Genomic DNA, 12072 nt, shown 5'->3' with positions numbered 1-12072 from the left:
TTTTGGGGTGAAATGTCCTATAGATATCAATTAGGTCTAACTGATCTAATGTATCATTTAAAGTTTGCGTTTCTTTGTTAATTTTCTGTTTAGTTGATCTGTCCATAGGTGTGAGTGGGGTATTAAAGTCTCCCACTATTATTGTGTTATTGTTGATTTCCCCTTTCATACTTGTTAGCATTTGTCTTACATATTGCGGTGCTCCAATATTGGGTGCATATATATTTATAATTGTTATATCTTCTTCTTGGATTGATCCTTTGATCATTATGTAGTGGCCTTCTTTGTCTCTTTTCACAGCCTTTGTTTTAAAGTCTATTTTATCAGATATGAGTATTGCCACTCCTGCTTTCTTTTGGTCTCTATTTGCATGGTATATCTTTTTCCAGCCCTTCACTTTCAGTCTGTATGTGTCCCTTGTTTTGAGGTGGGTCTCTTGTAAGCAGCATATAGAGGGGTCTTGTTTTTGTATCCATTCGGCCAGTCTTTGCCTTTTGGTTGGGGCGTTCAACCCATTTACGTTTAAGGTAATTATTGATAAGTATGATCCCATTACCATTTACTTTATTGTTTTGGGTTCGGGTTTATACACCCTTTTTGTGTTTCCTGTCTAGAGAATAACCTTTAGAATTTGTTGGAGAGCTGGTTTGGTGGTGCTGAATTCTCTCAGCTTTTGCTTGTGTGTAAAGCTTTTGATTTCTCCTTCGTATTTGAATGAGATCCTTTCTGGGTACAGTAATCTGGGCTGTAGGTTATTGTCTTTCATCACTTTAAGTATGTCTTGCCATTCCCTCCTGGCCTGAAGAGTTTCTATTGAAAGATCAGCTGTGATCCTTATGGGAATCCCCTTGTGTGTTATTTGTTGTTTTTCCCTTGCTGCTTTTAATATTTGTTCTTTGTGTTTGATCTTTGTTAATTTGATTAATATGTGTCTTGGGGTGTTTTGCCTTAGGTTTATCCTATTTGGAACTCTCTGTGTTTCTTGGACTTGGGTGATTATTTCCTTCTCCATTTTAGGGAAGTTTTCAACTATTATCTCCTCAAGGATTTTCTCATGATCTTTCTTCCTGTCTTCTTCTTCTGGGACTCCTATAATTCGAATGTTGGAGCGTTTCATATTGTCCTGGAGGTCTCTGAGATTGTCCTCGTTTCTTTTAATTTGTTTTTCTTGTTTCCTCTCTGATTCATTTATTTCTACCATTCTATCTTCTATTTCACTAATCCTATCTTCTGCCTCCGTTATTCTACTATTTGTTGCCTCCAGAGTGTTTCTGATCTCATTTATTGCCTTATTCATTATATTTTGACTCTTTTTTATTTCTTCTAGGTCCTTGTTAAACCTTTCTTGCATCTTCTCAATCCTTGTCTCTAGGCTATTTATCTGTGATTCCATTTTGATTTCAAGATTTTGGATCATTTTTACTATCAATATTCGGAATTCCTTCTCAGGTAGATTCCCTACTTCTTCCTCTTTTGTTTGGTTTGGTGGGCAACTCTCCTGTTCCTTTACCTGCTGAGTATTCCTCTGTCTCTTCATCTTGGTTATATTGCTGCGTTTGGGGTGGCCTTTTTATATTCTGGTAATTTGTGGAGTTCTCTTTATTATGGAGCTTCCTCACTGTGGGTGGGGTTCTATCAGTGGCTTGTCAAGGTTTCCTGGTTAGGGAGGCTTGTGTTGGAGTTCTGGTGGGTGGAGCTGGGTTTCTTCTCTCTGGAGTGCAGTGGAGTGACCAGTAATGGGTTATGAGACATCAAAGGTTTTGGAATAATTTTGAGCCGCCTGTATAGTGAAGCTCAGGGGAGTGTTCCTGTGTTGCTGGAGAATTTGCGTGGTATGTCTTGTTTTGGAACTTGTTGGCCCTTGGGTGGAGCTTGGTTTTGGTGTAGGTATGAAGGCATTTGATGAGCTCCTATTGCTTAATGTTCCCTGAATTCAAGAGTTCTCTAATGTTTTCAGGCTTTGGACTTAAGCCTCCTGCTTCTGGTTTTCAGTTTTATTTTTACAGTAGCCTCTAGACTTCTCCATCTATACAGCACCGATGATAAAACATCTAGGTTAAAGATGAAAAGTTTCTCCACATTGAGGGACACTCAGAGAGGTTCACTGAGTTACAAGGAGAAGAGAAGATGGAGGGGGTAGTTAGAGGTAACTGGAATGAGATGCAGTGAGATCAAAAGAGGAGAGAGCAAGCTAGCCAGTAGTCACTTCCTTATGTGCACTCTATAGTCTGGACCGCTCAGAGGTATTTACGGAGTTATATGGGGAAGCGGAGAGGGAGGAAGTAGACAGAGGTGGCCAGGAGGATAAGAGAGAGGAATGAGAAGGAGAGAGACAAATCCTGCCAGTAACCAGTTCCTTAGGTGTTCTCCATCGTCTGGAACACACGGAGATTCACAGAGTTGGATAGAGAAGAGATGGGAGAGAAAAGAGACAGAGGCCACCTGGTGGAGAAAAAGGAGAGTCCAAAGGAGGAGAGAGTGGTCAAGCCAGTAATCTCGCTCTCAGGTAAACTTGGGTAGTGAAGTTTGGGTTTTTAAATGTATAAAATTGACAACAAAAACCTAAGAGCTAAGATTAAAAATCTAGAGTAGGTTGGATTTTAAAAAATACAATATTAAAGAAAAGAAGTAGAAGGAAAAAGGAAGAAAGGAAGAAAAAAAAAGAGAAAAAAAACCCACCAAGAATTATTAAAAAAAAAATAATTACCACCAACAACCATCCAAAGACTATATATGGTGTTTGCCTTAAAAAAAAAAAAAAGTCTTTTTTTGAAAAAATAGTAATAGTAGGTTATAGAAATAAAAATTAGAGGAGAAATAGAAGACTTAACAATTAAAAAAAAAGTTAGAAAAAAAGAAAAAAAAAAGGAATGATTTTAAAAATAGTAAAAATATTTCTCGCCCTTCTCTGATGTTGTGGGCCATGTGGGATCACTTCCAAGGCAGTTCCCTCTGTTTAACTTCTTCTGTTTGCTGGTTTTTTAGGCTCACTAGTTTAGTCACGCTGTGGGGAGGGGAGATGCTGCAAACAAATAGCACTGTTGTATGCACACAGTGTCTCAGCCCCGCTGGGCCTGTCCCTTCTTGTGGCGTACAAACCGCTCCGGCTCTACGATGCTCAGCCGGGAACTGTCTGGGGCCGGCCCTAGGCTGCGTGCACTTCCCCGGTCCAAGCCGCTCAGGTTTGGCGCTCAGGCAGCCCTCAGAGGCACAGATTCAGCTGGGACTGTGCTTTGTGCCCTTCCCAGGTCCGAGTAGCTCAGGAGTTTGGCGAGCGCGATCGCCACGACTTGTCACCTTTTCTGCTGCTGCTGCTCAGCTTTCTGGGTGGACCGCTGGCGCCCCCCGTGAGGCAGATGGTGACTGTCCAGCACCCCCAGAAGTCTTAGCAAAGAAGCCTGCTTGCAGTTAGGTAAGTAAAGTCTCTCTGGGTCTGCAATTGCCCCTTTCCAGTCCTTACGGCTCTGGCTGCCTGTCCGCGGTGGGGGATGGTCTGCAGCTGGCTTATTCCGTTCCGTCCTTTGTTCTGTGCTCGGTCCTGGTGGTGTCTTATGTTCAAGCTTTTCCTGCGGTAGCTATCCCACAGTCTGGTTTGCTAGTCCAAGTTAGATCGTTCTGGTTGCTCGTGGGGCATTCCTGCCGGATGTTTACAAAGCACTGCAGCCCGCGCCTCCCGCACTTCCCTGCCCTGCCCCCACTTGCTTGTGGCAGATGCAGGCGTCTGTGCTGCTTTTCCGCTGGGGGAGTTACTGTTGGGCTTGTAATCTGTTGGTTTTAATTATTTATTTATTTTTCCCTTCCTGTTATGTTGCCCTCTGTGTTTCCAAGGCTCGCCACAGACTCGGCAGGGAGAGTGTTTCCTGGTGTTTGGAAACCTCTCTTCTTAAAATTCCCTTCCTGGGATGGGCTTCCCTTCCTGGGACGGAGCTCCCTCCCCACCTCCTTTGTCTCCTTTTTCGTCTTTTATATTTTTTCCTACCTGTTTTTGAAGACAATGGTCTGCTTTTCTGGTTGCCTGATGTCCTCTGCCAGCCTACAGAAGTTGTTTTGTGGAGTTTGCTCAGCGTTGAAATGTTCTTTTGAGGAATTTGTGAGGGGGAGAGTGGTCTTCCCGTCCTATTCCTCCGCCATCTTTACAGTTCACTAAATGTTGAGTTTTAAGCCAGCCTTTCACTCTCCTCTTTCACCTTCATCAAGAGGCTCCTTGGTTCCTGTTCACTTTCAGCCCTTATACACTGATGAACCCTTTTATTATGGAGTCTCACATTATAACATTGTATGAAATATTCTTGTATTTTCTTGGCAATTTTCTCCTCATTTTTTTTTGTGATATTTTATATTGAAGCTCATATTATCAACATTTCAAATGAAATGTTGAATATCCTGGTTTCTTTTTCTTTTCTCTCTTCTGTTCAATTTTTTGGTCTTTGTTGTACTCAGTTTTATCTTCTAATTATTTTTTAGCCCAAAACTAGCTATATTTTTAATTACAAAAAATTATTTTCTGTGCCTCCTTTATAACATCTTGTTTTTATGTATACATTATCCTCATTATATGAGGAAAATTAATAATTTAATTTTTTTATCACTTGAGTCCTTTTGTTGTCATATATTCAGTTCAGTTCAGTTCAATCGCTCAGTTGTGTCCGACTCTTTGCGAACCCATGAATTGCAGCACGCCAGGCCTCCCTGTCCATCACCAACTCCCAGAGTTCACTCAGACTCATGTCCATCAAGTTAGTGATGCCATCCAGCCATCTCATCCTCTGTTGTCCCCTTCTCCTCCTGCCCCAAACCCCTCCCAGAGAGTCTTTTCCAATGAGCCAACTGTTCGCATGAGGTGGCCAAAGTACTGGAGTTTCTGCTTTAGCATCATTCCTTCCAAAGAAATCCCAGGGCTGATCTCCTTCAGAATGGACTGGTTGGATCTCCTTGCAGTCCAAGGGACTCTCAACAGTCTTCTCCAACACCACACTTCAAAAGCATCAATTCTTCGGCACTGAAACTTCTTCACAGTCCAACTCTCACATCCATACACGACTATTGGAAAAACCATAGCCTTGACTAGACAGACCTTAGTCAGCAAAGTAATGTCTCTGCTTTTGAATATGTTATCTAGGTTGGTCATAACTTTTCCTACAAGGAGTAAGCATCTTTTAATTTCATGGCTGCAGTCACCAACTGCAGTGATTTTGGAGGCCGAAAAAATAAAGTCTGACACTGTTTCCACAGTTTCCCCATCTATTTCCCATGCAGTGATGGGACCGGATGCCATGATCTTCGTTTTCTGAATGTTGAGCTTTAGGGCAAATTTTTCACTCTCCTTTTTCACTTTCATCAAGAGGCTTTTTAGTTCCTCTTCACTTTCTGCCATAAGGGTGGTGTCATCTGCATATCTGAGGTTATTTATATTTCTCCCGGCAATCTTGATTCCAGCTTGTGTTTCTTCCAGTCCAGCGTTTCTCATGATTTACCCTGCATATAAGTTAATAAACAGGGTGACAATATACAACATTGACATATTCCTTTTCCTATTTGGAAAAGTCTTTGTTCAATGCCCAGTTCTAACTGCTGCTTCCTGACCTGTATACAGATTTCTTAAGAGGAAGGTCAGGGGGTCTGGTATTCCCATCTCTTTCAGAATTGTCCACAGTTTATAGTGATCCACACAGTCAAAGGCTTTGGCATAGTCAATAAAGCAGAAATAGATGTTTTTCTGGAACTCTTTTGCTTTTTCCATGACCCAGCGGATGTTGGCAATTTGATCTCTGATTCCTCTGCCTTTTCTAAAATAGCTTGAAATTCAGGAAGTTCACGGTTCACGTATTGCTGAAGCCTGGCTTCGAGAATTTTGAGCATTACTTTACTAGCATGTGAGATGAGTGCAGTTTTGCGGTACTTTGAGCATTCTTTGGCATTGGCTTTCTTTGGGATTGGAATGAAAACTGACCTTTTCCAGCCCTGTGGCCACTGCTGGGTTTTCCAAATTTGCTGGCATATTGAGTGTAGCACTTTCACAGCATCATCTTTCAAGATTTGAAATAGCTCAAGTGAAATTCCACCACCTCCACTAGCTTTGTTCATAGTGATGCTTCCTAAGGCCCACTTGACTTCACATTCCAGGATGTCTGGCTCTAGATGAGTGATCACACCATTGTGATTATCTGGGTCATGAAGATCTTTTTTGTACAGTTCTTCTGTGTATTCTTGCCACCTCTTCCTAATATCTTCTGCTTCTGTTAGGTCCATACCATTTCTGTCCTTTATTGAGCCCATCTTTGCATGATATATTCCCTTGGTATCTCTAATTTTCTTGAAGACATCTCTAGTCTTTCCCATTCTGTTCCTTTCCTCTATTTCTTTGCATTGATTGCTGAAGAAGGCTTTCTTATCTCTTCTTGCTATTCTTTGGAACTCTGCATTCAGATGCCTATATCTTTACTTTTCTCCTTTGCTTTTCACTTCTCTTCTTTTCACTGCTATTTTTAAGGCCTCCCCAGAATGCCATTTTGCTTTTTTCCATTTCTTTTCCATGGGGATGGTCTTGATCCCTGTCTCTTTTACAGTGTCATGAACCTCATTCCATAGTTCATCAGGCACTCTATCTATCAGATCTAGGCCGTTACATCTATTTCTCACTTCCACTGTATAATCATAAGGGATTTGATTTAGGTCATACCTGGATGGTCTAGTGGTTTTCCCAACTTTCTTCAATTTAAGTCTGATTTTGGCAATAAGGAGTTCATGATCTGAGCCACAGTCAGCTCCTGGTCTTGTTTTTGTTGACTGTATAGAGCTTCTCCATCTTTTGCTGCATAGAATATAATCAATCAGATTTCAGTGTTGACCACTGGGTGATGTCCATGTGTAGAGTCTTCTCTTGTGTTGTTGGAAGAGGGTGTTTGCTATGACAAGTGCATTTCCTTGGAAAAACTCTATTAGTTTTTGCCCTGCTTCATTCTGCATTCCAAGGCCAAATTTGCCTGTTACTCCAGGTGTTTCTTGACTTCCTACTTTTGCATTCCAGTCCCCTATAATGAAAAGGACATCTTTTTTGTGTGTTAGTTCTAAAAGGTCTTGTAGGTCTTCATAAAACCGTTCAACTTCAGCTTCTTCAGCATTTTACTGGTTGGGGCATAGACTTGGATTACCATGATAGTGAATGTTTTGCCTTGGAAATGAACAGAGATCATTCAGTTATTTTTGAGATTGAATCCAAGTACTGCATTTCGGATTCTTTTGTTGACCATGATGGCTACTCCATTTCTTCTGAGGGATACCTGCCCGCAGTAGGAGATATAATGGTCATCTGAGTTAAATTCACCCATTCCAGTCCATTTTAGTTTGCTGATTCCTAGAGTGTCAACGTTCACTCTTGCCATCTCCTGTTTGACCACTTCCAATTTGCCTTGGTTCATGGACCTGACATTCCAGGTTCCTATGCAATATTGCTCTTTACAGCATCGGACCTTGCTTCTATCACCAGTCACATCCACAACTGAGTAGTCTTTGCTTTGGCTCCATCCCTTCATTCTTTCTTCAGCAGCATATTGGGCACCTACTGACCTGGGGAGTACCTCTCTCAGTATCCTATCATTTTGCCTTTTCATACTGTTCATGGGGTTCTCAAGGCAAGAATACTGAAGTGGCTTGCCATTCCCTTCTCCAGTGGACCACATTCTGTCAGACCCCTCCGCTGTGACCCGCCTGTCTTGGGTTGCCCTGCGGGCATGGCTTAGTTTCATTGAGTTAGACAAGGCTGTGGTCCTAGTGTGATTAGATTGACTAGTTTTTGGTGAGTATGGTTTCAGTGTGTCTGCCCGCTGGTTTCAGTGCGTCTGCCCTCTGATGCCCTCTTGCAACACCTACCATCTTACTTGGGTTTCTCTTACCTTTGGCTTGGGATATCTCTTCACGGCTGCTCCAGCAAAGTGCAGGCACTTCTCCTTACCTTGGACGAAGGGTATCTCCTCACCGCCAAGCTTCCTGACCGTCAGCATTGGATAGCTCTTATAGGCCCTCCTGCGCCTGTACAGCCAGCGCTCCTTGGATGTAGGGTTGCTTCTCCCAGCTGCTGCCCCTGGCCTCGGGTGCAATGTGGCTCCTCCCAGCCACTGCCTCTGGCTTCGGGCACTGGGTGGCTCCTTTTGGCCACCGCCCCTGGCCTGGGACACAGGATAGCTCCTCTTGGCCGTTCCTGCGCCATTACAGCCTGGCACTCTCGGCTGCTGCCCCTGACCTCGGACATGGGGTAACTCCTCTTGGCTGCCGCCCTTTGGGCATGGGGTCCTCCTGGCTTCTGCCCCTGACCTCTCAAGTGGGGTAGCTCCTCTGGGCCGTGCTTAGTGTGCAGGTCGCACTGTATAGCCCATTTCAAATATTTATATATTGTGACCTTTGATTCCATTCTTCACGCTTAAGAATGGGACAGTAAAATGCTTATTGGAATCTCTATACTTGGTGAGGTTAATGGATTGGTAGAAGTCACTATATGTAAGATAACTACTTGGATTTTAAATAAGAACACATATACACTCTCACATGTTCCCATCTGTGCTCTAGACATTCAGTTTTTTAGAGAAAAAGAACTTTCTAATGTTCTGAGAATTCTATACCTTGCTGCTGGCAATTCTGATATTTTTCAATATTCTACATTGGGATATAAACCTCCTGTATGTTGATAGCATAAAGGAGATAGAAAAAAAAAAAAAAAGGCTGATGTTACAGAGGCTGAGGTCCAGAGAGTCTCTAATAACTTTGACATGCATTAGGATTAAATATATCCCTAGTCATAAAGGTCAGGGTGGAGATGAAGGGCTTTCGTTTTCCTAAAACAAATTCCTAAATTATCCTATTTTCTGTCCTCATCTCATCCCCCTTTATGTGATACTGTTTCTCCCAATTCCCATAAACTTTCATGCTTTTAAGTTGCTGTACTTCTTCTTGAAGCCAACCAACCATCTTTTCCACCTCACTTTCTCTACAAGCCTAATTGTACATAGGCTTGACTTTCCTTTTCTTTGCTAGCTATTTAATATTTCTCTCTTTTCAACCTTTAATCATAATTTCTCGAGTTAATAAATGCCTCTTTGTTTTATTGAAAGAGTTTTTGCTTCTCTTTTTCCTTCCCTAGATGGAGAAAGTGAAGAGGATCATTTTTATTATCCTAAATTGAAAGTGGGTAGCGGGTAGCAAGTTCTTAATAATACTTGAAATAGTAAATCTTTTACTCCATTTTTATACTGCACTTATTTTCAAAATTGTTTGAGGTTAGTGTTTCCTTAAGAGAATAGCTTCAATAGCTTAAACTCTCCAATTCCTTTGCCATGTTTCTATCTTTTCATATAATACTGAGAAACTTTATCCAAAACAAGATGATTGAAACTGTCTCACAGTTCTGTATTATAGTTGCATTGCTTACAATCTCTATTGTAGAAGATAAAATGAAGGATTCTATATTGCATGTGGTAGAGTAGGTGTGATATTAGGCTGCTATAACAAAAAGCTCCCCAAATAATATACATTTCACTTTTAGAATAACTAGAGCACCATTAAAAATCATAGGTTACTATTACCTTATTTGCTTATTGTCTCAAAGGGCATTATTCTTATTTGATGGGCTTAGTTTGCAGGACAGTCCATGTGTATATAGGAGTTCACTGCAGGAAATGATGGGACATATCGAGAAGTTATGATAGCATTTCTGTCCTTATTCCATTGACTACAACACATGTACATCCCCATTAAGTTGTAAGGGAGTCTGTGAACTATACAGACTTAACTATACAGCCATGTCCAAGCTGTAACTTCCTTATTTGGAAAAGAAATGTATTTTAGTTATTATTGCTTCATAATAAATCATTCTAAATTTTGTGGCATGAAACATCATTTTATTATGCTCACAGGTTCTATAGGTCATTAATATAGAAAGGATAGCTAGGAAAGCAGGGAGAGCTATCCTCTGCCCCAGATGCCTGTGACTTCTAAAGGTCAGACTCAGATGTCTGGGGGTTACTTGAAAGGGATGCTGAAATAGCTGAGGCTAGAGATTCTAGTTATAAAATGGCTTTTGCAGTCACATGTCTGGAACCTGGGCAAGGATGATTCAGCTGAGTGGGCCACATGACACTGTCAATAGGAATCCCTACATGTGGGCCTGACCAAATGACTTCAACTTCCCATAGTCTGTCAGCTAGGTTCCAGGTAGAGGTGAATGGAATGAAGCAAACTGAGGGAAGGTTTGGAAAATGTAGGGGATTTAGGTCTAGATAATTTAATATATTCCAGGGAGAGGAAATGTATGTCTTCCTCTCTGATCCAATCAATCCCAATATACATGAGAATGATTTTCTATAAAAGCTTCCTAATCTTTACTGGGCTTCCCTGATAGCTCAGTTGGTAAAGAATCCACCTGCAATGCAGGTGACCCCAGTTTGATTCCTGGGTCAGGAAGATCCCTGGAGAAGGGACAGGCTACCACTCCAGTATTCTTGGGCTTCCCTTGTGGCTCAGCTGGTAAAGAATCTGCCTGCAATACAGGAAACCTGGGTTTGACCCCTGTGTTGGGAAAATTCCCTGGATAAGGGAAAGGCTACCAGCTGCAGGATCTGGCCTAGAGAATTCATGGGGTCACAAAGAGTCGGACACGACTGAGAGACTTCCACTTTATTTGTCCAATTAAATCCTTGCTTCTTCGTGGTTAGATTCAATCCTGGCATCTTGCTACATCTGAAGATTCAGAAAGAATTAAATCTTCATCCTGATTGGATCCTTCTGCTCCCAGACTCTATGGCCTTTCTGATAATTTTGCTTCTGTCTTAAGATGTAAGAATGCACATAAAGGCCAAGGCCTCTGCTATCATCTCTTCCCTCTGGAACCCCAGAGGGGTTTTGCTTTGCTTTGTGAATCATAACCCAAACATTCAATAACCATTCTTTGCTTCAGGTTGATTTAATATATCTTCCCCAATTCCTGTCTGTCAGACTGTGGCTACAACTGGCTACAGCGGAGCTGTAAGAACTTGTGGTTCATCTCACCCTGGAGTCAGGATGAATCAAGCTCAGACAGAGGCAATAAACTTCTTTGTTAATTGTTATCTCTATTACACTCTGTCTGTGGTCCCCTGAAAATAGCTAATTATTGAATCTTTCTTTTCTGGGTAAGCTAGACATACATGCACTGATTCATCTCTCAAAAGTGTTGGTTTAGCTAGGAATATATAGGTTACAAAAATGTAATTCAGTGCTACTTTAGGCACTGTTAGCAACATATTGCTAATTCTATGAGTCATCACATTCCTCCACACATTGTAGATAGTTTTTGTCTTCAAGTTCAAATTTAGAATTTTCATGCCTGTTCACTGCATTTGAGCAAATAGTAATCGTGTGTCATGTTTCCTTTTTCTTTTTAAGTTTAAAATGACAGAGGATTCCTCTAAAATAAAACATTTTAATAATTATTCCCCCTAGCATTGCTGTAAAATGCAGGTTTTCAAACAAATATTTTAAAAATACATTGCTGATTTTACTTCAGAATGGGAGAAAATAATAGCAAATGAAGCAACTGACAAAGAATTAACCTCAAAACTATACAAGCAGCTCATGCAGCTCAATACCAGAAAAATAAATGCCCCAATCAAAAATGGGCAAAAGAACTAAACAGACATTTCTTCAAAGAAGACATACAGATGGCTAACAAACACATAAAAAGATGCTCAACATCACTCATTAATCAGAGAAATGCAAATCAGAACCACAATGAGGTACTAACTCATACCAGTCAGAATGGCTGCTATCAAAAAGTCTACAAATAAAAGCTGGAGAGGATATAGAGAAAAGGGAACCCTCTTACACTGTTGGTGGGAATGCAAAGTAGTATAGCCACTATGGAGAACAATGTGGAGATTTCCTTAAAAAACTGGAAATAGAACTGCCATATGACCCAGCAATCCCACTGCTGGGCATACACAGCAAGGAAACCAGAATTGAAAGAGATACATCATTGCAGCACTGTTTACCATAACTAGGACATGGAAGCAACCTAGATGCCCTTCAGCAGACAAATGGATAAGA

The sequence above is a fragment of the Ovis canadensis genome, chromosome 1 (assembly GCF_042477335.2).
Source record: "Ovis canadensis isolate MfBH-ARS-UI-01 breed Bighorn chromosome 1, ARS-UI_OviCan_v2, whole genome shotgun sequence".
Lineage (NCBI taxonomy): Eukaryota > Metazoa > Chordata > Mammalia > Artiodactyla > Bovidae > Ovis > Ovis canadensis.
The sequence above is the reverse complement of the archived record's forward strand: the minus strand, read 5'-3'. Positions refer to the sequence as shown.